This window comes from Etheostoma spectabile, unplaced genomic scaffold, assembly GCF_008692095.1.
Source record: "Etheostoma spectabile isolate EspeVRDwgs_2016 unplaced genomic scaffold, UIUC_Espe_1.0 scaffold00018976, whole genome shotgun sequence".
In the NCBI taxonomy this organism is placed as follows: domain Eukaryota; kingdom Metazoa; phylum Chordata; class Actinopteri; order Perciformes; family Percidae; genus Etheostoma; species Etheostoma spectabile.
The window spans coordinates 1,498-24,936 of NW_022604601.1; the positions used below are offsets into that span (position 1 = coordinate 1,498).

The 23,439-nt window shown below is 39.3% G+C and overlaps 1 long non-coding RNA gene across 1 annotated transcript; it reads left to right on the top strand.

Moving 5' to 3' along the window:
* The first annotated feature begins 9,206 nt into the window (after window positions 1–9,206).
* On the top strand, window positions 9,207–23,098 carry LOC116683402 (uncharacterized). Its single transcript, XR_004330551.1, has 13 exons — window positions 9,207–9,628; window positions 10,421–10,547; window positions 10,636–10,790; window positions 11,004–11,176; window positions 15,675–15,740; window positions 16,231–16,296; window positions 16,545–16,610; window positions 17,084–17,176; window positions 17,460–17,559; window positions 17,720–17,780; window positions 21,654–21,686; window positions 22,066–22,134; window positions 22,783–23,098. It is a non-coding gene; the product is annotated as an uncharacterized LOC116683402 (long non-coding RNA).
* The last annotated feature ends 341 nt before the right edge of the window (window positions 23,099–23,439 follow it).

The following is a 23,439-nucleotide window of genomic DNA, read 5'->3' on the forward strand; positions in this document are numbered from 1 at the left end:
CTTTACACTCAAAATATGTAATATGTTCCCTTCAAGTGGATTCTATGTGTCTTTTTAGAAACCATAAAATTTTCAAAACTTTTCCAGAACGTAAATATAATAATATATAATATAAAATAAAAATAATACAAAATGAACAACCATAAACGAGATGAGTTAACGATTCTTCTTATTAAAACTGCAATACTTGTCAAGTAGCATGAATTCGAGGTAAACAAGTTTGTAGGGTATGTTTTATGCAATACTTTCAAATGTAATTCCCTCACTTTGTTCCAGATACTATATAAAAAAGGAACCAGCCCTATCTGTTTTGCAGTAAGAAGGGGCCTCTCTAGTGTGTGTGTGGTGTGTGTGTGGTGTGTGACAGCAAGTCAAGTGTCTCATCCCTTCAGAGAAAGACCTTTTTATACCTATTAAGACCTTTGTTTCCCAGAAACAGAAAGCTATGACGTACCTAGCACTAAACCAACCAGACTCCATTTAAAAACAGTACTTTTAGCGTGAAAAAAGCCAACATATGTTCACGTGGAAATCGTAAAAGTGTGTGTTGATTTCTACCAACACTAGAGTTGTGATGATTGGAAAAGTGTGATTTGGGAGAAACCGTGCTTGATATATGAACGCCCATTCAGCTCAATAAACACCAAAGTCTTGTCTTCGGTTTTAACTTTTAATTATGTTTCTACGTTAAAGTATGGTGATGCAGCATGGCCCCAAAGAGGTGTTGTTTTGAGCGATGTTGAGTGATTTCCCGAAGATTTCCCATTGAAGTCTGTGAGGAATTTTGCAACCGTTTTTTGCAGATTGCAGATTTTGCAGATTACACACGTTTTCATGTATTTTGTGGGCACGTGTTGGCAACGCTCCTTAACCTATAGTAGCCTACTAACGTTAGCTACTTTATGACAGCTGGCTACTATCCGGTTAACAGTCAGCTAGCATGTCTATGCGCTCTAACTTAGCTTAATGTTTTAAATCTCGGAATACTTAAGTAACGTTAATTAATGTTAATTATTATTAAAGTAGTTTGTGTAAAGCTGCTTTTCAGTAGATGGCAGCTGATTAGATGTCAAAACAACAATAACAGTTTACTAACGTAACTTCTCTATAGTAATTAATTACGTTAAAGAAAAAATACAATTAGTGCAGAAATGCATCCCTTTCTCTATTTCCCTGACAGTGAACTAACTATAAACCAGCAGGAGTAACCGAGCTCCAGCAGCTGGTTGCTAGTCTTTTAGCTCGTGATATACGTTCCAGCTTTCAGGGCCAATGACTTACGCTCCCCCAATAAGAGGATCCTGACGTGTTGTTTCATGTTTCCTCTCTGTTGACAGAGAGTCAGACACGCTGCAGTATTACAGTGATATTTATTTTTATGTAGCTTTGCTAGGTTTTAAGTATATCTTTATCCCATAGTTAGTACAAATAAGAGGAGTCACATTGTAAAGTAAATGTGTCTGAAGTTACCATGTAAATTGTCTGTAACGTTAGCTTGCCACTTAGCTAGCTATGGTAAAACATGCTAACGTTCATTTTCTTCAAATCGAAGTTTACTGTTCTAAATTTAAACGTAGTGTCAGCAAAATGCGAAACGGTGATTGGTAATGCTTATCACTATTTAACGCTAACTATTAGCACATGTATAACCAAGTTTCTTAAAACATTTAGCTAACTGTAACCATAATGCACCAATAATGTCGTGCTACTGTTTGCCCTGTCAGTCTCTAGTTGGTATATTTAACCTTGACATGCTGTTAAGAGCTAATGTTAGCAGAAATAAGCTTATTTAACTAAGTTACAGTTACAATAAAGAACAATGGACTGTTGTTGATTCATGTGTATTCTCCTAGATAATTAATAAAGTACAGTTACATGCTAGTGTGCATAGATATTTAACATGAGTGGCTTAAACGGAAATTGAGATTCTTTCTTTCTTTCTTTCAGAAATAGGATTGCTGAGAGCCACGATGGCAAGTTTGCCTTTACCTTAACCCACAGCAGTGTTTTATGTGTGGAATTTACATTGGATTGTAAAAGGTGAACTACACTATTTAATTCAATTTTAGATTAGATTATACTTTATTTATCCCACGACGGGGAAATTCTGTCGTTACAAGTAGCAGCATAGCAGCAACAGCAAAAAAAAAAAAAAAAAAAAAATAACACACAAACAAGTAAGCACGAAGAAATACAAGGCAAGAAATACAAGGCAAGAAATACAGGCAAGAAATAGACAATGAAAATATGGTAGACTGAGTAAGTAAAATGCCGTCAAACAAAAGGAATTTTAAAGTGCGGTTGCCATGATAAGAGAAACAATATTGCGGTGTAAGTGACGTTAAAAATTAAGTTGAATGTGTAATTAGAGCAAAGAAGCAAGAGTCGGTAGCATAATTTAAATTATATTAACCTGAGACCATAAATATTGAAAAGTAAGTACTTGTAATAAAATAATATAAATACCAATATTAAAGATAAACAGAAAGAGTGTGATGTAGATGGGAGAAAAACAGGAAGAGAAACTACAACACTATCAGGTAGTGCAGGCGTTGTAGAGTCTGACAGCGCCGGGATGAAGGACCTGCGGTACCTCTCCTTCTTACACCGGGGGTGTATCAGTCTGCTGCTGAAGGAGCACCTCAGGGACCCCACAGTGTCATGTAGGGGTGAGAGGTGTTGTCCATGATGGATGTCAGCTTGGCTAACATCCTCCTCTCCCTACTTTCTCTATGGGGTCCAGAGGACAGTCCAGGACAGAGCTCGCTCTCCGGATCAGTCTATTGAGTCTGCTCCTGTCCCGGTCCGAGCTGGCCCCCCTCCAGCAGACCACAGCGTAGAGGATGGCAGAGGCCACCACAGAGTCATAGAAGGTCCTGAGGAGAGTCCTGCACACTCCAAAGGACCTGAGTCTCCTCAGCAGATGGAGGCGACTCTGGCCCTTCTTGTAGAGTGCTTGGGTGTTATCAGTCCAGTTCAGTTTATTGTTTAGGTGAACACCCAGGAATTTGTAGCTCTCCACTACATCAATGTCCAATCCCTGGATGCTCACCGGTGAGAAGGGGATGTTTTCCTCCTGAAGTCGACTATCATCTCCTTTGTCTTGCTGGTGTTAAGCTGAAGCTGGTTGAGCTCACACCAGCTGACAAAGTCCTTGATAACCGACCTGTATTCCAGATCGTTCCCCTCAGAGACACAACCAACAACGGCTGTGTCATCAGAGAACTTAGCCTAAATCGATCAATTAAAAGATTTTGAATATAATAAAGTAGTAAACGTCTGATATTCGTCTTTTAAGATGTTTTTAATGGTAAACTTGTTAAATAATTCAAATAAAAACCTTTGAAGGTTCAGTAATTAACCTCCAACTGTCAGCCACTGGTGTAATTGCGCCCTCTGGTGGTGATAAACAGGAACTACAAGCAGCACTGCCACCACATTTATTTAGCCTATAATCGATCAATTAAAAGATTTTGAATATAATAAAGTAGTAAACGTGTAATATTCTTCTTTTAAGATGTTTCTAATGGTAAACTTGTTAAATAATTCAATAAAAACTTTTAAAGGTTCAGTAATTAACCTCCAACTGTCAGCCACTGGTTTCTGGTGTAATTGCGCCCTCTGGTGGTGATAAACAGGAACTACAAGCAGAACTGCCACCACATTTATTTAGCCTAAAATCGATGACTTAAAAGATTTTTAATATAATAAAACTCTGCTGTGATAAACCTAAAACACTTTTAGCACTTCTACTTCCCTATGATTAGAGTTGGCTACCATCAACAAAGTACAAATATAATGTAAATTCACCAAACACTACACAAGACCAATGTTGCAGACTGAAGAAACTCATTAATTTCTCAACACGCCCAAAATGTTGACATGGAGATTCATAACACTGTAACAAAATGTCACTTTACGTAGTGTACTGTAAGTTTACTGTAAAACAAACAAACAAAAAACAGGCCGGATTCGAACCCGTGCCCGCTGCGTCAAGAAGCAAAACCTTTGTATATGGTACATGCTCTACCCACTGAGCTATCTGGGTGCCCACTAATATCAACATCTTAAAAGAGGAATATTAAACGTTTACTACTTTATTATATTCAAAATCTTTTAATTGATCGATTTTAGGCTAAATAAATGTGGTGGCAGTTCTGCATGTAGTTCCTGTTTATCACCACCAGAGGGCGAAGTTACACCAGAAACCAGTGGCTGACAGTTGGAGGTTAATTACTGAACCTTCAAGGTTTTATTTTAGTAATTAAGTAATGATTTTGCCATTAACAACATCTCAAAAGGGTAATATTAAAATTGTACTACTTTAATAGATTAATTACCTTTAAGTTGATGAATTTTAGGCAAAACAAAAAATACAATTAGAGGACAAACTTGACAAAACGTGTCTGTAGTTCTGCTTGTAGTTCCTGTTTATCACCACCAGAGGGCGCATTTACACCAGAAACCAGTGGCTGACAGCTGGAGGTTACAGTTTTTTTGGATTGCTTACACACTAAAGTTAAAAGTAGTACACTATTAGCAAACCTTACACTCAAGAAGCAAAACATCAGCCCATATTTGCACAACTATAAGCACATTGTCAACCTCACACTTGTTGCAAACTCTACACACAGTGATTTGCAAAACACTAACACACTTAACATACATTACACACAAAATCTATTGTGAAGTCACTTCCTTGCAATACCAAAGCACTGACTGTCAAATTACCGCACCTTCCAACCAATTGATTCAACACAGTCATCAGGTGTGCAAACACTTGTTTGCTTAATTGGAGACACACCAATCAGGTGTGTAAGCACTATAAAAAGCAGCAGGTGAGTTCATCGGTCCTTCAGCACAATGGAAAGAGTCAGAGAAATAGTAAGACGAGGTGGAGGTGGAGGTGGAGGTGGAGGTGGAGGTGGAGGTGGAGTGGACGTGGACAAGGAGGATGACAAGGAGGAGAGAAGGACAAGGAGGAAGGAGGAGGAGAAGGGGAGGAAGAGGAATCAACAGAGGAGAATCAACGGAAGAGGAAGAGATGGAGGCCATGCTGGAGGTAGAGGAAGGAAGACGAGAAGGTGCTCAAAGAGGACCGAATCTGACAAATGAGATCCGTGCAACACTGGTTGACCACGTTGTCAACCACGGCCTGACGCTGAGGGAGGCTGGACTGCGAGTACAGCCAAATCTAAGCCGATACACAGTAGCAAGTGTGATAAGAACATTTCGACTGGAAAATGGTATTGTAAAAATATCATCACATCAAAAACATCTGCACGGTTTCAGCAACTGCTTACAGTACTGTTATTCTATGCACTATCAGCACTTCTGTTACCTTTTCCTGTGAAATGACTGTACTATTGTTTACTGTTTTTTTCTCTACATAGGATTGAGGGTCAGGGACGACGAGGGGGAAGGCCTCCTATGTTCACAGAACAGCAAGAGAGGGAGATAGTAAACATGGTTTTGGCCAACAATGCTATAACCCTCAATCAGCTCCAAGCTAACATTGTCAATAACCACGTCGGTTTCAACAATATCCATCAGGTCTCAACATCAACACTGGCACGCATCCTAATAAAAAACCATATTCAAATGAAGCAAATTTATCGAGTGCCTTTCGAGCGCAATTCCGAAAGGGTGAAACGACTGCGGCATGATTATGCAGAGGTATGTATTCACCTAAGCATTATGATCTTGCATACTGTCTCATAATCTTTTACTGTACTGTAATATGTATACTAGATCTACACTGAACACAATTTTGCCTGACACTGTTCTTCAGAGAGTTTTTACAAATGGATGGAGAGGAGATCCAGCATGAGTTCATCTACGTAGATGAGGCTGGGTTCAACCTGACGAGAACACGAAGGAGGGGAAGAAACATCATTGGCCACAGGGCTATAGTCAATGTCCCAGGGCAACGTGGGGTAATATAACACTCTGTGCAGCCATTACACAGAATGGGGTCCTCCACTGCCATGCCCATATGGGCCCTTACAACACAGCACTCATACTTACATTCTTGGACCAATTGCCCAACATAACAGCAGCAAATCAAATCGATCATATGCAATACGTTGTTGTCTGGGACAATGTGTCTTTCCACCGCTCTGCTCTGGTTCAGAACTGGTTTCAGCAACATCCACATTTTACCGTCCTATATCTTCCACCATACTCTCCATTTCTCAACCCTATAGAAGAGTTTTTCTCGGCATGGCGGTGGAAGGTATATGATCTCCGTCTCCAGGCTGAGGTACCCCTCATCCAAGCCATGGAGGAGGCCTGGGACCAGATGGAGGTAACAGCAATGCAAGGATGGATTCGTCATTCAAGACGTTTCTTTCCAAGGTGTCTTGCTAATGACAACATTGCCTGCGATGTTGATGAAATTCTCTGGCCAGATCCAGCTAGGCGAAGAGACAATGTCTAGTTTTTGTTTAGTTTTGTTTTTTACAGTAAACTTACAGTACAATACGTAAAGTGACATTTTGTTACAGTATTATGAATCTCCATGTCAACATTTGGTCGTGTTGAGAAATAAATGAGTTTTCTTCAGTCTGCAACATTGGTCTTGTGTAGTGTTTGGTGAATTTACATTGTATTTGTACTTTGTTGATGGTAGCCACTCTAATCATAGGGAAGTAGAAGTGCTAAAAGTGTTTTAGGTTTATCAGAGCAGAGTGTAACTCGTGCAAACAGAGTATAGTAATGTGAAACGTGTGTGTTTCATATGGCAACAAAGTGTGGTTTTGAAACAGAAGTGTATAGTTTTTACAAGAGTGTTTAATTATGCAAAGGATCTGTAGTGTTTTGCTAGTTGGGTGTGTGGTTGTGCTAATTGTGTGTAGTGTTTTGAAAACAAGGGCCCTGTTTTGAAAATCGTGCTTAAGCAATCCAAAAAAAACTGTAAAATAAAATACAAATTATCTTGTCCTCATGAAACAATCCCCAAACAGATTTAAATAACAAAAGAAAATACAAAATATATATCTCATTCATCACAGTATATTAATTTCAAGGAAACAATCTCATACAGATTTCGGGGTCTTTCCTCCTCAGATGAAGAAGACCCTGAACTACTACTACTTCACTTTTAACTTCACTTTTTTTTAAGACGTTTTCAAAAATGTCCACAATGTATTTGTTAATGTATATTAGTTTTTTATTTGTAGTGGCTCAGATGAGGGGTCATAAAAGAAATTATGAATAGAAGTGGGAGTTATTGTGTTTTGTTTCAAAATAAAACTTAGAGTGACCCATCTTGGCTCTTCTACCTGTTCTGTACGTAGCTTGTAGACCACATTGTGATATGTTGTCCTATTTAGAGCACTGGTAATCCGGATTTGGTAATCTTGAAAACTGTGTATCTGGATCAGGGTGATCGAGTCCATGTTGCTTTTGAAAACCGGCATAAAAGTAAGACAGATTACCTGATCCGGAATAGCAAAAAAGGGATTTCCAAATCCGAATAATTTTTGATCCAGATTAAATATTTTGAACACTGCTCCCTGTATTTTACCATAGGGGGGTATACTTATTAGAGTGCGGATCGGGCCGGATTTTTCTGTCCGAGCCCGGCCCGCGTCCGACAGAGCAGTAACCGAACCCGACCCGAGCCCGACACAGTTAAAATCGCATTTGTTTCTCATACTAATGACACATACTTTTTGTTTGTGTGGAAAGCCGCTTTTATTAAGCAATTGTAGGAAGGCATTTGGAAATGTCAACAGATGAGCGCATCATGCACACGGGGCAACAAGCGCCATTACCTACATAATAAGCTGTTTTAAATTCAAAATGTTCAATGCCTTATCGCGTTGATGTGACCGAGCCCGACCCGAACCCGAGCATCCTTTCTAAAAATCTGTCCGAACCCGGCCCGGCCCGTCGGGTACCGTCGGGTCCCGTCGGGCTCGGGTCGGGTATCCATCCTCTAATACTTATGCCCCTGTATTTTAACATAGGGGGTGTATACTTATGCCCCTGTATTTTACCATAGGGGGTGTATACTTATGCCCCTGTATTTTAACATAGGGGGTGTATACTTATGCCCCTGTATTTTACCATAGGGGGGTGTATACTTATGCCCCTGTATTTTAACATAGGGGGTGTATACTTATGCCCCTGTATTTTAACATAGGGGTGTATACTTATGCCCCTGTATTTTACCATAGGGGTGTATACTTATGCCCCTGTATTTTAACATAGGGGGGTGTACTTATGCCCCCTGTATTTTAACGTAGGGGGATGAGTCAGGTTGCCATGGCAATGCTCGTCATCAGCTGATCTTCTTCTTCTCTTACCAACCACGACATCTTTATCTCATCAGCTGATCTTCTTCTTCTCTTACCAACCACAACGTCTTTATCTCATCAGCTGATCTCTACCCAGAATCAACGTCCTTACACCAGTCTACAACCATGTATGTATGTGTGTGTGTGCATGAAGTAAACTTTATTAGTTAAATTACAATTTACACTCTCTTGTTATTACACACATTACACAAAGGCCTGAACTACACACACACATGCTCAGTACCTATACATGCACTAATGGAGAGATGTCAGAGTGGGGGGGGCTGCCCATGGAAAGACACCCCGAGCAGTTGGGGGTTCGGTGCCTTGCTCCAGAGCACCTTGTCAGTGCCCAGGAGGTGAACTGGCACCTCTCCAGCTACCAGTCCACCACCAGACTCTGGTCCGTACGGGACTAGAACCAGCGACTCTCTGGGTCGCTGGTTCTAGTCCCCCGTATGGACTGAGCTACTGCCCCCCCAATTTGTGTGTATCTGTATGTGTGTGTGTGTGTGTGGTGTGTGTCTGTGTGTGTGTGAATGTCTCTGTGTGTGTGTTGTGTTGTGTGTGTGTATGTGTGAATGTCTGTGGTGTGTGTGTGTTTTGTGTGTGTGTATGTGAGTGAGTGTGTATATGTATAATTGTGTGTGTGTGTCTGTGTGTGTGTGTTGTGTGTGTGTATATGAGTGAGATTGTGTGTGTGGTGTTTGTGTGGTTTCACCTTTATTTATATTTACAGGCAAATCATTAACAAGTTCTTATTCTCCATGGCACCTGACAAGGGAAGAATACACAAATACATTAGAAATACATACAGTCCAGAAATTAAATAAATACAATCTAAAATACCACACAGAAGTGTGTGTGTGTGCGTGTGTGTGTTGTGTGTGTGTGGGTGTGTGTGTGCCTATGTGGTTTATGAGGACATTTTGTCTGAATACACGCCACACTATGAGGACATTTTGAATTAACGGGACAGGGCCGATGTCCTCATAATTCCGACAACGTAGAAGTGTTTCTAGAAGCCTAAAAAGCTAGAATTCAAAATTTCAGCAAAAGTCTTCATAGTACACAATTATCTGATTTTGTGTATAAATTGTGTATCGACAAACGCCCCAAGAGGTTGGTCTTGGTACTGCACCCCCTCATTAATAATTCACACAATGTGTAAAATTCAGAGCTTTTGATTGGCTCTCAGCCGGAAGGTCCACATAATACTGGGTTTTATCAGGAAAGCTGTGTATTCTACAATTAACAATACAGTATCATGATGAACCAACGCATTGACACCTGCACCTGCCTGTGTGAAGAGAGGAGATCAAGAGGTAAGACTCACACACAGCTACATGTCTGGTCCAGAAACCTAGCAAACTTTATGTTGATGTTGGTTGCTAGTTTAATGTGTTAACTGTAATTGATAACTAACTCTATACTAGTTTAGCTAACGCTAGCTAACGCTAGCTAACGCTAACGGGTTAGCTAATCCTATTAACACTGCCCAAACTAAGTTAGCACCAGCTAGCGTTAGCGTTAGCGTTAGCTTTAGCGTTAGCGCTAACGCTAGCTTACGCTAACGCTAGCTTACGCTAACGCTAGTTTAGTTTGGGCAGTGTTAGCTAACGCTAGCTTAGTTTGGGCAGTGTTTATCTCGGGTAAATGTTTCTAATTCGAAAGTTTGTGTTAACACAAAACTATAATGTTAAACTAACAGCCTGGGCACGGATTTAATATGAGTTAACCCTCTGAAGACACTATGATTTCAGCCAGTATTACTGTCTTTCAGAAGCTGTAGTGGGCCTGATATTTAATGTAGCATGAAGATAGTGCTATCATATCAAACTAGCCAGACAACTTAATGCATTCATTTGTGCATTGGGTGCTGCACTATGTTAGGAAGAGGGATAAATAAGGCTCCAAAGTTAGGTTATATTTTGTTGAGGGAGAAACCAGCATGAGTTACTAGTAAAGCAAGGCAGGTTGATATGTATTGCTTATTTGTTTGGTACGTTTCCTATACAGGCTGTACTCTTAAAGACAAAGTCAACCATAAATACTATATGTCTGCAATAAGTTAGTTAACAAAATTATGATATTTCTTTTCTCTGTCTTTATTAAAGGGAGTCAGCATGTCTGTAATGAGGCCACAGAGAGCTAAGATTAAGCCTAAAGAAGAGGCAGCTTATTTTTCATCATTGGGAAAGGACAAGGATGGATTTACTATAAAATATATTAATTCATTCAAAGGTGAGTTGCCAAGGTAGCTAAATGTATATCATCCTTTTAATTATTGTATTAATCTCATCACACTCACACATCCTCTGTTCTTTTTTAGGTCGAGGAGTGTTTAGTTGCCGCCACTTTCAGAAAGGAGACTTTCTCATAGAATATCGAGGGGAAGTCTTAAGCAAAAAGGAGTATGAGTACCGACTAAGACTGTACCATGATGCTCTGATGGTTGAATTATACTACAATGGGGAAAAAACTATGGTATGTGAATTGTCACACTTAATTCGTAGCATCTTTTGCAAGTTGAATTCTTCTCAGAAAAACAAACTGCTATTTCATACAAACTCAATTTCAGTAGTTGTAGTAGTAGTAGTAGTAGTTATTGTCGTGGAGGTGATTTATTTATTCATTCAGCATAGTGTGCTTCTGTCATTCTACTTTTACATCTTGTCATCCTTATCTTTTGCCTTTCAGTGTGGATGCAGCAAAAGAGGATGACTCCTTTGGCAGACTTGTCAATGATGACAATATAGACCCAAACTGTTGAAGGAAAGCCTCATCTGTGTTTGTTTGCCATCAAGGACATCAGGCCAGGGGAGGAGATCACATACAACTATGGAGACTCAGACTGGCCGTGGAGATCAAAGGTACAGAAAGAAATTTATTACAGAGATGTTTAGATTGTTTCTCTCTCTGCAAACAAGTTGGGTTGGTAACTCTTAGCTATCAACAACAAGTGTTGTTGACTTATTTGTGCATTTCAGCTTGACCTACACTTCATTTTCATTGAATGAAAGGTGAAGTTTGACTCCTGTCTGTCATGCAGTGCACTCAGTGTAATGGCCCAGACCCATGATGTTGTGCTGTTTCTCCTCTACCAAATTACAAAATGTGTTTGTTGACAGGCACTTGTAATATGTAAACAAACACAAACCAAATTTGGGAAATCATTAATCCAACATTCCTTTTAACAACATTGGTGATTGAAATGAGCCAACTCTGTGTTAGAGCAGTCTAAACACTATCACACAGCACCATTGCATCATGGATCAAGCTTCTCCACTTTATTGCTAGGAATGGGAGATGAGAATGACAAAATATTCACTTTGACTCATGTCGGTCTGTCAATCTCTCCAATGTATAGAACAAGGGGAGCAGCGGGTGAAGATATACATGTGTGACTGATGTTAGGGGATTGTAGTGATGGAGTTCAATGTTTCAGAGTGAAGAAAACATTTCCTGACTGGCTTTCCTAACAGGCTGCGTAACATAGCTGAACCATTAAAGCAAGAGAGCAAGACTCTTCCACTGCCACTTGTATTTCTGTCAGTCATTTGACTGAGGCAGAGGGTCACCATACAGCTCAAATATTGACTTAATGTCCGTGGAATGTTGTTATGATCATCAGATTTTTTCAGTTTCAAAACATTTTTGACAGGATATTGGAGGATACAGACTAGGGCTGCACAATTGTGGCCAAAATGATAATCACGATTATTGTGATCACGATTAATTCACAATTATTTGTTGATTTTAACCAAAACATGTTTTATTGTCACATAGGCTATTTATAACTGCTTTCACATCCATATTATGCTACATTCTTATGTTGAAGTTGTATGTTGTATAGACACACATCTGCAACACATGTAAATGAAAATTAGCCATCTTAAATAAGTAACCTAGCATATATTTAAAAAAAAATGTATCTCTGTGAAAGCTTCTTCACTTGTTTTCAACAATAACTGATTAAAGGAGCTGGGGAGGGAGAGGGAGTGCAATGGACGTTTATGCTACTCACAGAGAGACGGCTGATTCATTATGGATGGGTCCAGCACGGGTCGAACGGCGGGTCAGCGAAATTACACGTTGTGTTAATGAAATCCCTGTATCGTCACTGCGCTGCATTTTTATGAACTATAATATTCTGCTCATGGGTCACACCTCATTCAGGTCCAGCAGCTCCGTCTCACACGCCATTACTCTACCAACTGAAGTTGGTTGCGTTCAATAACTTCTTCTGCGTTCTTTGCCATGGCGGCCGCGATAGCAGAGTTACCACGGAAACACTGGTACAAATACAGGTTTGCCCCTCATACTTAACAATATACAGCTGTGTTAATAACAACTGGTCACTGCTGTTGTCTGAATAACACAGACGGGACAAGATGTTGCGTTTACTGGTAAACTGGTAAACCTTGAGACCGACGTATAACCAACTGCTATCTGTTGAGTTTTCCTCACGCTACTCTGTCCTCTGTGATTGTCTACATCTAGAAACTAAGCTGCGCGGTGCAGGGAACTACTCTGACTGGCTCATGAGCAGACAGCGGTTTACGGAGCGGTAGATGCGCTATGCAAAAAAACTCAGCGTTCTATGAAATGACGCATTTAAAAAAATCGCTCGATCACGCAAATTTGATCGTGGCAAGTCAAATTCGATATTGAGATTAAAATTGTATTAATTGTGCAGCCCTAGTGAAGATACACACTCCTCAATATGTCTAAAGTGGTTATTTAAAGACACTCTAGGGACAGTGTATTTAGATACTGTGACTATATAGTATGATTGGAAATGGATTTATAGGGCTAAATGTTGTACATACACAGTCCTCAGTGTACATGTACTGGTCAGTTGTAGACATCTAGATGACAGGGTATTTGGACATTATCCCTCCATAGTACGATTATTGGAAAATGTCACTCCGTATATATGACGTTAGCTATGTAGTATAATTAGTAGTATCAACATTTCTCTATAATATTATATCCACAAAAATTGAAGTGGAAAGAAATCACTTACATTTTGTGTTTGAATCCAAACTTTTAAAAAACCCAGGCTATTTTTTATCATCCCTGTGTGGATGTGGTTTATCAGGTTTAATTGACAGTGACATTAACAGAAGACCAGTTCACATGGAATGCCATGAAATAATATGTAATCACAAGAGAAAGGAGTTAGGTATTGCAATAGAAACTAAACGGATTGCTTTATGTTTTTAGCCATAATACAAAATAAAACTGAATTAACAATTTGTGTAAAAACACATTTAGTTTCATTATTGTATGTGTTTATATACAGTAAATGAGACAGAAATGTAGTGTAATGATAGTGAGTGTAAAAATCATCTTTGCATACACACAATACAAAACTTAATAGTATCCATACACAGTCCTCTTAGTGTGTACACCTGACCAGTACATACACACTAAGGACTGTTCATGTATAAAGTGTAAAAATCGACTTTGCATACTCGCAATACAAAACGTAATAGTATCCATACACAGTCCTCTTAGTGTATACACCTGACCAGTACATACAAACTAAGGACTGTTCATGTATAAAGTTTAAAAATCGACTTTGCATACTCGCAATACAAAACGTAATAGTATCCATACACAGTCCTCTTAGTGTATACACCTGACCAGTACATACAAACTAAGGACTGTTCATGTATGAAGTGTAAAAATCGATTTTGCATACACACAATACAAAACTTAATAGTATCCATACACAGTCCTCTTAGTGTATACACCTGACCATTACATACAAACTAAGGACTGTTCATGTATAAAGTGTAAAAATCAGCTTTGCATACACACAATACAAAACGTAATAGTATCCATACACAGTCCTCTTAGTGTATTCACCTGACAGTACATGCACACTAAGGACTGTTTTGTATAAAGTGTAAAAATCGACTTTGTATACACACAATACAAAACGTAATAGTATCCATACACAGTCCTCTTAGTGTATACACCTGACCAGTACATACAAACTAAGGACTGTTCATGTACAAAGTGTAAAAATCATCTTTGCATACACACAATACAAAACGTAATAGTATCCATACACAGTCCTCTTAGTGTATACACCTGACAGTACATGCACACTAAGGACTGTTTTGTATAAAGTGTAAACATCATCTTTGCATACACACAATACAAAACGTAATAGTATCCATACACAGTCCTCTTAGTGTATACACCTGACAGTACATGCACACTAAGGACTGTTTTGTATAAAGTGTAAAAATCGACTTTGCATACACACAATACAAAACGTAATAGTATCCATACACAGTCCTCTTAGTGTATACACCTGACAGTACATGCACACTAAGGACTGTTTTGTATAAAGTGTAAAAATCGACTTTGCATACACACAATACAAAACGTAATAGTATCCATACACAGTCCTCTTAGTGTATACACCTGACAGTACATGCACACTAAGGACTGTTTTGTATAAAGTGTAAAAATCATCTTTGCATACACACAATACAAAACTTAATAGTATCCATATACAGTCCTCTTAGAGGATACACCTGACCGGTACATACATACATACTAAGGACTGTTTCTGTATACACAGCCCTCAGAATGTCTTTAACCTTTTCACAATAATATAAAACTCAAGAATACATTTTTTAAAGTTACCTGATGAATGTTGTCTGGGCAATATTCAGGTATGACAAGTGTCATGTCTGGTCAGAACTGGACAGGGGACTTGACTGGAGAATCTCCCTCGCCAAATAACTTTATATACATATTGAGTGTGTATGGATACTGTTATGTGTTTTATTTAACAGACAAGTTGTACATTATTGGGTTCCCTTGAAACTTGGTTTCTTACATTTAGTATATCCTTGTAATATTAGATGCATAACATCTTCAATTGGTTCAAATAATCTATTTATGGTAAGATTGTTGAGAAATGGATTTTCAGGGCTAAATGGTGTACACAAACAGTCCTTAGTGTGAATGTACCGGTCAGGTGTATACACTGTGAGGACTGTGAATGGATACTGTTAAATTTTGTATTGTGTTTATCCAAAGATTAATATTTAGATTCACTATCATCATTACACTACAAAACTGCCTCATTTATATCAATATATTTACCTTAGTATGTAATTGTATTGTTAGCTTTCAAGATATCAGTAACTTCACTCATTTGTTGTCCATTAATTTTCCAGTAATGGATGTCACGATGCTGCACTGACATAATTACTGTGAATGGCTGAACACATTTTATGTTTGCATATTGTATATTTGAGCCCTTGTTGTTCTCTTAAATAGATCCACGTGTTGTGCCATACTGGTTATCTAATTACTTTTTTTTCCAATTTTCTATGCTAGATTTCAACGGAGACAGAGGATCACCATGCCGTCGTGATATGTGACAGCCTCAAAGATGTTGAACAGGTGACTTCATTTTAAACGTTGATATTGATATCATATCTTTTCTGTAGCAAAGCAGTTTTTAAGGTAATGATATTTCACGGTTCCGATACACAGTCCTCAGCTTACAGGTATTTTTCAGGTGTATACTCTATGAGAACTGTGTATGGATACTGTTTAGTGTTTCTTTATTGGTGTGTATGTCAAGAGGATTTCTTCACTTTACTATCATCATTTCACTAGATTATCATCTTATCACAATCATTTATCATTTTCTTAGATCATAATGTTTTATTAGCTTTTAGGATATCAGTAACTACAGTCATTTGTGACATACTGATTAAGTTTCTGGGAATGACTGTACAAATATTCATGTGAACATACTGTAAACCTGAGGCCAAATCTTACTCCTGTATAGATAATTAAGTTGTTACCTCACTCCATATCTACAAGCATAATCTTATTTTGCCTTACTGGTTAATTAATGATAATTTCCCCCTTTTTTCTATACAAGATATCAACTGAGGCAGAGGGTCACCATGTGGTTGTGGCATCTGACAGCCTCAAAGATGTTGAAAAGGTGACTTAATCTCAATTTAATGTTGATATTGACATCAGATCTTTTCAGTTGCAAAGCAGTTTTACTAGATGTTGATATTTGAGGGAGGGGTATGGATTATTATCTTTTAGGATATCAGTAACTACAATGTTCAAAAATAGATGTCACTGTGCTTAACTGAATACATTTCTGTTAATGATTGTACAAATATGTATGTGAACATACTGTAAACCTGACTCTTTATCTTGCTCCCCCTTTTTCTACACAAGATTTCAACTGATGTAGAGGATCACCATGCTGCCGTGGTATCGGACAGACTCAAAGATTTTGAACAGGTGACTTCATCTCCAGTTAATGTTGACATGTACAGTACATTACATCTTTTCACTAGCAAAACACTTCTGTTATTTGAGGGTTTAGCTACACAGGCCTCAGTTTACCTATACGGGTCAGGTATTGACACTGAAAGGACTGTGAATTTGGACACACCCTTTATTGTAATATTAACAAGATATGGGACTCTGTATGTTTGTTTAAGTAGTATTAGTAGTATTAATATTTCTGTTCAATATTAGATCCACAATAATTTTAAGTGGTTGATTTTTTTCCTGTTACAAATAAAATACAATTCTTCATTAAAAACATGAATGTCCGGGCGCCCGGATAGCTCAGTTGGTAGAGCAGGCACCCATATATAGAGGTTTACTCCTCTTCATTTCTTCTGCTGTCTTGTCATTAAAGGCCTAAAAATGCACCAAAATAATCTTTAAAAAAAGCCGTTTTTCATCATTGTTGTGTTTTATTTTAGGTATTGGATGAGAGAGATTCTCCTACCATGCCTCCTCTCCTTTCTTGTCCAGACATGACAATTCCTGATTGTCACTCGGACAATATTCATCAAGTAAGTTTCTTTAATAAAATAGTTATTCTATAAGTTGTTCATATTATTAGGAGAAGCAATTGGTATTACTGTCTTTCCCTGGTTAATGTTTAATGTTTAGGCAACATTTCATTTTTTTTTATTTAATTTTGATCTGCACTAAAGGAATAAATTATATCTGGATATATCATCAGTCACACAGTAAAGGTTGTATTTCAGCAAAAATGTTTTGTATCATAAGCTTCTTTATCAACACTAAACTAAAATTTATAATGCTATCTCAAATATACATTTTTGTCAACAGAACTGCAAACACGATGTGGTTTCCTCAGTAGTTCCAAGCTTCGAGAAATGTGCCGTGTGCAACGGACCCTTTTCTGCCTTGAGATGGCTTAGTATTAAAGGTAAAGCTGAGTATATTGTCAGGGGACAGGGAACTGAAAAAGTCGACCCAGACATTCAAAACACTGTATACCTCCAAATGGTCTGAACTTGTCTCTCACACAGCTTTGACCACCTTGAATGAGGAACACTTTAACAAGCCATCTACCCTGCCATTCACAGAAGATCTGCAATGTCTCCATTGACAGGCCACCTGTTGAGGAACCTCCAGGCACCTCAGACGGTATGTTCCTCTATCACAGACTGTATGTTCCTCTACCTCAGACTGTATGTTCCTCTGCCACAGACTGTATGTTCCTCTGCCACAGACTGTATGTTCCTCTACCTCAGACTGTATGTTCCTCTGCCTCAGACTGTATGTTCCTCTGCCACAGACTGTATGTTCCTCTAGCACAGACTGTATGTTCCTCTGCCTCAGACTGTATGTTCCTCTACCACAGACTGTATGTTCCTCTGCCACAGACTGTATGTTTCTCTACCACAGACTGTATGTTCCTCTGCCTCAGACTGTATGTTCTCTACCTCAGACTGTATGTTCCTCTACCACAGACTGTATGTTCCTCTGCCACAGACTGTATGTTCCTCTGCCTCAGACTGTATGTTCCTCTACCTCAGACTGTATGTTCTTCTGCCTCAGACTGTATGTTCCTCTACCACAGACTGTATGTTCCTCTGCCACAGACTGTATGTTCCTCTACCACAGACTGTATGTTACTCTACCTCAGACTGTATGTTCCTCTACCACAGACTGTATTTTCCTCTACCACAGACTGTATGTTCCTCTACCACAGACTGTATGTTTCGTTTCCACTGACTGTATGTTCCTCTACCTCAGACTGTATGTTCCTCTACCACAGACTGTATTTTCCTCTACCTCAGACTGTATTTTCCTCTGCCACAGACTGTATGTTCCTCTACCTCAGACTATTTTCCTCTAACACAGACTGTATGTTCCTCTAACACAGACTGTATGTTCCTCTACCACAGACTGTATGTTCCTCTACCTCAGACTGTATGTTCCTCTACCTCAGACTGTATTTTCCTCTACCTCAGACTGTATTTTCCTCTGCCACAGACTGTATGTTCCTCTACCTCAGACTATTTTCCTCTAACACAGACTGTATGTTCCTCTAACACAGACTGTATGTTCCTCTAACACAGACTGTATGTTCCTCTACCTCAGACTGTATGTTCCTCTAACACTGACTGTATGTTCCTCTACCTCAGACTGTATGTTCCTCTGCTACAGACTGTATGTTCCTCTGCTACAGACTGTATGTTCCTCTGCTACAGACTGTATGTTCCTCTAACACAGACTGTATGTTCCTCTACCACAGACTGTATGTTTCTCTACACAGACTGTATGTTCCTCTACCACAGACTGTATGTTCCTCTGCCTCAGACTGTATGTTTCTCTACCTCAGACTGTATGTTCCTCTACCACAGACTGTATGTTCCTCTGCCACAGACTGTATGTTCCTCTACCACAGACTGTATGTTCCTCTACCACAGACTGTATGTTCCTCTACCACAGACTGTATGTTCCTCTACCACAGACTGTATGTTCCTCTAACACAGACTGTATGTTCCTCTACCTCAGACTGTATGTTCCTCTACCTCAGACTGTATTTTCCTCTACCTCAGACTGTATTTTCCTCTGCCACAGACTGTATGTTCCTCTACCACTGACTGTATGTTCCTCTACCACAGACTGTATGTTCCTCTAACACAGACTGTATGTTCCTCTACCTCAGACTGTATGTTCCTCTAACACTGACTGTATTTTCCTCTGCCACAGACTGTATGTTCCTCTGCTACAGACTGTATGTTCCTCTGCTACAGACTGTATGTTCCTCTAACACAGACTGTATGTTCCTCTACCTCAGACTGTATGTTTCTCTACCTCAGACTGTATGTTCCTCTGCCTCGGACTGTATGTTCCTCTGCCTCAGACTGTATGTTCCTCTGCCTCAGACTGTATGTTCCTCTACCACAGACTCTATGTTCCTCTACCTCAGACTGTATTTTCCTCTACCTCAGACTGTATTTTCCTCTGCCACAGACTGTATGTTCCTCTAACACAGACTGTATGTTCCTCTACCTCAGACTGTATGTTCCTCTAACACTGACTGTATGTTCCTCTACCTCAGACTGTATGTTCCTCTGCTACAGACTGTATGTTCCTCTGCTACAGACTGTATGTTCCTCTGCTACAGACTGTATGTTCCTCTAACACAGACTGTATGTTCCTCTACCACAGACTGTATGTTCCTCTAACACAGACTGTATGTTCCTCTGCCTCAGACTGTATGTTTCTCTACCTCAGACTGTATGTTCCTCTACCACAGACTGTATGTTCCTCTGCCACAGACTGTATGTTCCTCTACCTCAGACTGTATGTTCCTCTTCCTCAGACTGTATGTTTTTCTGCCTCAGACTGTATGTTCCTCTACCTCAGACTGTATTTTCCTCTACCTCAGACTGTATTTTCCTCTGCCACAGACTGTATGTTCCTCTACCACTGACTGTATGTTCCTCTACCTCAGACTGTATGTTCCTCTAACACTGACTGTATGTTCCTCTAACACAGACTGTATGTTCCTCTACCTCAGACTGTATGTTCCTCTAACACAGACTGTATGTTTCTCTACCACAGACTGTATGTTTCTCTAACACAGACTGTACGTTCCTCTACCTCAGACTGTATTTTCCTCTACCTCAGACTGTATGCTCCTCTGCCTCGGACTGTATGTTCCTCTGCCTCAGACTGTATGTTCCTCTGCCTCAGACTGTATGTTCCTCTGCCTCAGACTGTATGTTCCTCTACCACAGACTGTATGTTCCTCTACCTCAGACTGTATTTTCCTCTACCTCAGACTGTATTTTCCTCTGCCACAGACTGTATGTTCCTCTACCTCAGACTATATGTTCCTCTAACACAGACTGTATGTTCCTCTAACACAGACTGTATGTTCCTCTAACACAGACTGTATGTTCCTCTACCACAGACTGTATGTTCCTCTAACACAGACTGTATGTTCCTCTACCTCAGACTGTATGTTCCTCTAACACTGACTGTATGTTCCTCTACCTCAGACTGTATGTTCCTCTGCTACAGACTGTATGTTCCTCTGCTACAGACTGTATGTTCCTCTAACACAGACTGTATGTTCCTCTACCACAGACTGTATGTTCCTCTAACACAGACTGTATGTTCCTCTAACACAGACTGTATGTTCCTCTGCCTCAGACTGTATGTTTCTCTACCTCAGACTGTATGTTCCTCTACCACAGACTGTATGTTCCTCTGCCACAGACTGTATGTTCCTCTACCTCAGACTGTATGTTCCTCTTCCTCAGACTGTATGTTTTTCTGCCTCAGACTCTATGTTCCTCTACCTCAGACTGTATTTTCCTCTACCTCAGACTGTATTTCCTCTGCCACAGACTGTATGTTCCTCTACCACAGACTGTATGTTCCTCTACCTCAGACTGTATGTTCCTCTAACACAGACTGTATGTTCCTCTAACACAGACTGTATGTTCCTCTACCTCAGACTGTATGTTCCTCTAACACTGACTGTATGTTCCTCTAACACTGACTGTATGTTCCTCTACCTCAGACTGTATGTTCCTCTGCTACAGACTGTATGTTCCTCTGCTACAGACTGTATGTTCCTCTAACACAGACTGTACGTTCCTCTACCTCAGACTGTATTTTCCTCTACCTCAGACTGTATGCTCCTCTAACACAGACTGTATGTTTCTCTACCTCAGACTGTATGTTCCTCTACCTCAGACTGTATGTTCCTCTAACACAGACTGTATGTTCCTCTACCTCAGACTGTATGTTCCTCTGCTACAGACTGTATGTTCCTCTGCCTCAGACTGTATTTTCCTCTACCTCAGACTGTTTTTTCCTCTACCTCAGACTGTTTTTTCCTCTACCTCAGACTGTATTTTCCTCTACCTCAGACTGTATTTTCCTCTACCTCAGACTGCTAGTATGTTCATTGATGTTTGATTTATTGCATGTAGACTTTGCTACTGTAAGTTTCAATATATTCCTAATTAAGTTTTTATTTTTCATTCACAGATATTGACTCTTCCCTAGAAGGCACATCTACAGGTACGATAAACTTTGAAGTGATTTTAATAGTGTCCCGAATGAATGAGCCTCTGCTTGCCGTTTGTCCCCTAAATCAACTGGTCTGTTTGGTGGATCTCACTCTTTTGCTTTACATTGTGTTCCACTCAAGCACTCTCCTTTTTTGCTTTACAATAATATTTGGTTAGATTACTTACATATATATTGAGATTGCCATCACTTTTATGATCTCCATCTCCTAGCCAGTGGCTGTAGAATGCTCCAAAGCGTTTGAAAATGAAGTTTACATTGTTTTGTAGATTTATACTAAGCTTTAAATAAAATTACAATTGAAATGAAGATTAAATATTAAAAACAGTGTTTTAGTTGACATTGATAAGTATTTTTTTCTCTTTTGCAGCGTTCAACGAATACATAGACAGGGTGAACAAAGAGCATGGCAGGACAGCAGAGGAGCATGACCAACCTGGTGAATGCAACAAACACACCAAAAACCCTACTAGTTGGTCACCTTTTTAGAGTCAGTTGGTTCCCACTCTGCTCTGTCTGAATAGAAAGCTATTGATGATAGTAATTCATTCATTCCTTCATGTGCTTCACAAGATAATCATGATAGTTTAAAGGCTGTGGTAGGATTTTATTTAAAAATAGAATCCATTTGGATGTGATTAGGGGTCTGCTTATGTGAAACTGATCTGACTGAATATCCCTCCTAAAACTCGATTTTCACATGTTCTTTTGTGTGTGTGTGTGTGTTATGAAGTAATTTAGATTTTCAGGATGAAATACATTTTACATAGCTCACAAAGTTTGACATAAAGAGCAGCCCAGAAAGACCTTAAACATAAAAGAATGATCTATGAGAGCCAACCAGTGAGTTTTACACATTTTAAATAGGGCACGACAGAGAGCATTAGCATTTGATCACTACATGGTATTTACCAGTACCAATACCGTCAGATGGGAAATCAAAATCAGGAGAAAAAGTCAGATTTGTGCATGGCTAGTTTACAACACTTTGAAGTTGTTGATTTACTAGGTAAAAACATTTCTGTGCATAGGTGTACTCTAGGCATGTGGATTTCCACTGACCAAGTATGTTTTATCACTTTTGTAGTGTCTCCTGGAGATTGCCCGGAGAGACAGAATCAAAGAAGGAAACGGAAAAGGCAGTGGTCCCCAAAAGAGGTTGCCGCTATAATGAGACATTTTAAAAAGCACATTGCCAAGGGAAAACTGGCCACAAGAATGCAGTGCAAGAACGCTGAACATCCTGATCTTGATAAGCGGTCACTTCAAAACATTAGAGTCTTTGTTAGAAATCGGGGCATAACTCTGAAAAAGAAAACCAGCCAATAAAGTGTTATGTTGCTGTTATGATGCAATGATGTTGTAGTTCTTTGTTCTTAAAAAAGGGCAAGTTTCTGCTGATGCCTCAGTTTTTTTGTAAACTGCTGTTTGTATTAAAATGGCACTTTTTCACTGACTGATGTCATTTGTCTGTTTGTATAATCTGTCTTTTACGAGGTAACACTGGATGTAGGTTACCAGTCATATCCCACTAATAGGATTGTATTTCAGGAGAACACTGAGCTTTAAAGTGGGCCTACTGCCTCAGCCATGTTATGGCTGCATGTGTACCTTATTAAATACCACTTGTATTAGCAATGACTTTGAAGTTTGAAGCAAAAGACATAAATCAGACAATAAAATGGTTGCACACAACTATCTATATCTATTTATGTATGTATATCAATATAAATATAAAAAGAGA